The 3,778-nt window shown below is 41.3% G+C and overlaps 1 long non-coding RNA gene across 1 annotated transcript; it reads right to left on the bottom strand.

Annotated features, from left to right (window-relative positions):
• Positions 1-345: 345 nt before the first annotated feature.
• Positions 346-2,478, bottom strand: LOC123757038 (uncharacterized). Its single transcript, XR_011229671.1, has 3 exons — positions 2,372-2,478; positions 1,376-1,452; positions 346-658 (listed from the first exon to the last, which is right to left on the bottom strand). It is a non-coding gene; the product is annotated as an uncharacterized lncRNA (long non-coding RNA).
• Positions 2,479-3,778: the final 1,300 nt, after the last annotated feature.

Here is a 3,778-nt window from a genome sequence, read left to right as displayed (position 1 = left end):
TTTTTGTAACATGTTTATAAAAATACTTTAGAGACAAATTCAGTCTTAGTACTTGTCATCGAACTAACAATGCGTTACTTTAAAAACAAATTAATTATAATTTACATATAATTTATAATTAGAAGCTTTTTGGTCATCTTTGTTTCAATTATTTCATTCTCCTAGGAGGAATCAACAAGCTTTTTAGTCTTAGATTGCGTCTTTGTCTAGATTGTGTTTTAGTTTCAGTCATCCGAGCCTCAATATAGGAACAGGGTAATAGTTTTATCCAAGGGATGCTGGGTATTATCCAAGAGTTTGTTTGACATTTAAGTTCGTAGATGCGACAGCTTCGGAGTATACACCTTTAAACCCACCCTTGGGATACTGACTTTTTTCGTCGGTGTATCTCTTGCAAAGTTTATCAGATCTTTTACAATTTCTTTATGTTGCGAGAGAACAGTCTCTTAAAAGAGTTCATCAGGTAGTTCATCTACGCTTAAATAAGGTGACGTCGGGAGTTGAAACTGTAGTTCTGCAATCTTAGACCTTGTCCAGGAGGTCAACTAGCTCCCCCCTCAGATCAAACAACTTCGGTGACTTTAGAACGTTCACATAGAAGACACTTTCGTAGAAATTTCTCAGGCCATCTAACACTACTTACAGGTTCTGTACTTTCCTGAGGAGAGAAGGAACACGTTAATATGGATACAGTGCACGAATAATAACATCTAAGAATCATTTGAAGAATGACAGCCTGAATTACAATCTCTAGAAAGGCGAAGGAATACATATAAAAAAAAAAAACGTGAATAGGGTTCGAACTTACCTCCGGGATGATCCCAGACGCGCCTTATGCGACAACACTGTAAAAAAAATTGCAACTTTGGGTGCAACTGCCCTTACAAGCCTCCCACAGTTTCTATAGGGAGAAGGTGCGTCTGGGATCCCAAACGTAGGTTTGGACCCTCATAACGGATCTTATGGATTTGTTCATTTGATGCATCACGTTATTGTGATAGTGTAGAGAGAATAGTAGTTCGGTAACATTGTTGAAGTTGTGCAGAGCTAATTACTGCATTACAATACAAGGAGTACCTTTATTGTTTGAAGCATAGGTTAAACATTTATGAATGAAATTAGGTGTGTGTAAACAAGAGCCGTCTCGTATGGGCCAATAGGCTTTCTGCAATTACTTTTATTCTTATGTTAACGTTTCTGACAGGGTTAATAGATGCAATGAAGTTAAAAATTTTTGACCGATTGTGGTAGACATTAAGTGCTACGAAAGGGACGAGGATTAATCGAATATTTTTGAAAATTTTAAATCTTCATTTATGGAGGATTAGTTTGCATTTATTGATCAATTTAAGAGGTAGGAGGAGGTTGTACTTACCATGAACTGTTCAATCTATTGACGAATGATGAACGCAACAGCCTCGTCTGTCAAGAAGCTTATCTACCTCGCTCCATCTGTGAAATTACAAATAAAATTTTTTAATTTATTATTTAACCTATGTATATGCAAATTCAGGATTTTTTTTTTAATCTTTAAAAGTTTTACCGATACATGTATACTGTCGCTAATGTTAGTACCTTCCAAACTTCAAGTAACTATTAAGAGATATTTATTTACTCTTAGTTCAACTGGTAGTACGTGTTGAGGGACGAGATTTAAATCCCATTGTAGTCACTCCATAGTTTATCGCAGATAAATCACTTGCGAGTTTTATTATGTTCAGTAATGTTATGGCAACTATGGGTCGCAACCAGGTTCTTTGATGGTGGAGGCAAAATGATAGTATCCGACCCCAAGTCGGTACTGGCCTTCAAAGAGTATTGGGTAGTGTAACAAACCTAAAAAGGTGGATGGGGGGGGGGCATTGAAGCAGAGCTAAACACAATATATTCCCATCACCATAAATAAACAAACTGAATTATTACTCTATTTGGAAATACATATAGGTGCCGCTCTCATATAGGAGACCGAGCACTCTTGACGCGAATATAATGTAGCCTTCGTTATTGTTCGGGCTCCGCTTCCGACCTTACTAGCCACAGTACCAGGAAATACCCGCGAGCCTACCAACATAATCACGAAGTGCCTCTCTACCCAACAACCACTCTGCAGCCAAGCGCTGGCAGAGAACCTCAGCCACGCGCTGATTAGGGCCCCACTTCACGGACAACTACAGAAGTATCGCACCCCTGGCAGAAGCCTCTAGCAACGGTCTAGCAACGGTCTAGCAACAGAATAGCAACGGGATAGCAACGCTCCTCAACACGCACTTTACTCTTTGTCGTCTCTCCCCTTCGCCAGTCCCGGGATATGACGAACTCTTCCACCACTACTCCACTAGTATTAACAACACTTCTGATCGGCGACGCTCACTTAGTTGTCAGACGGGACTAAGTTGGGCGAGCTCAGGCTGCTCAAAGTAGACTTTCATCCACAGTACGACTGCTGGCCCACGGCACCTCTGTGGATACAGACGCGTCATCAGTTCTAAGGTACGGGAGACATTAGGAAGCAACACTTGCTCTTTTGGACATTGACATTTATGCTCGTAGTAACTACAGATGGCGCTGGTCTTGAATTGCCTTATCACCAGAGGTCACTCACTACCACCTCACTGGTTTCTCAAGGCAGGAATCTTGAGCCAATTACACCTACTACGCCACCTCCAATAGATGGCGTTGTCCAGGTAGAGTCCAATTCCATGGGGGTTTGAGAGCAGACTCACAGATGACGCTGAAGTCGCTCCTCCATACGTTAACAGTGTCGTTGGGTTCGTAACAAATATATTAAAATCCAAGAACCTAACATAGTTTCTTTCACAAGCTAATAAACAAGCAGCTTAGTTTGGATAACATAATCTGTTGAACTTTTAATGACTTTGTAAACTCCCACTGACCAATTCTCCTAACACTCTCTCATCAGTCTGGGTCGGCTGCAACATGGTCGAGCTTGTTGTTGTTGTTATTGTTATAGATTCAGCTACTCGGAACAAGTTCCAAGTAGCACGGGCTATGGTGAGCCCGTAGTGGACTTACCTGGCACAGGAGCGAGGCTGTGTGTGGGTCTGGTCGAGCTTTTTGCCGTCGCTCCAAAGAGAATCTTGCAGTTCCTTCATGTCGTGTTTCACGTTACCTGACAGGTCCAAGTTGGCGATGTGGGTAGGTTCCGTTCTGGTAGTCATTTCGGATGCCATCTGCAATGAAACTTACACGTTGTCGTTGTTTTAAATTTAGCTACTCAGAACGAAGTGTTCATGTAGTACGGGCTATGGTGAGCCCGTAATTGATTTCGGTTATTCGCGATAACCTTGTTACTGTGATATTTGGGTCAAAGTTTCAAATAGAGGTGGGGATTCCTCCGTTTTTCCAGTTTATTTTTCGCTTCTGTTTTAGTGCACTGGTTTTAGTCTTGCTTTAATAATAAACAATTTAATCTTGGTGGCGGATGTAGATGCAAAATGCTCACTAGTGAGTCCCATTCCTCAATGGCTTTTCTAATCATTGTAGTCGCGGTGGAATGTGCATCTAATGTAGCTGGCGTCGTTGGATTAATGTTGAGGTTGATGCGCAGGGGTTCAGTAGCTTCACATTCCAATAAGTAGTGCAATAGTGGCGTCTCTGCTTCTGTTCCACAGATATGACACCTTTTAACTAATGTGTTCATTACCTCTCAGCAGCATTGGTAACCAAGTCTGAGTCTGTGTATGGCTACTGTAATGTCTCTGGATATCTTTTTGCCAGGCTTGAAAGAGGAGTAACTAGTGGCTTGTTCGTACCATAT

The sequence above is a fragment of the Procambarus clarkii genome, chromosome 26, assembly GCF_040958095.1.
Source record: "Procambarus clarkii isolate CNS0578487 chromosome 26, FALCON_Pclarkii_2.0, whole genome shotgun sequence".
Taxonomy (NCBI): Eukaryota; Metazoa; Arthropoda; class Malacostraca; order Decapoda; family Cambaridae; genus Procambarus; species Procambarus clarkii.
Note: the sequence above shows the minus strand (reverse complement) of the source record. Positions and strands in the feature narration are given on the sequence as shown.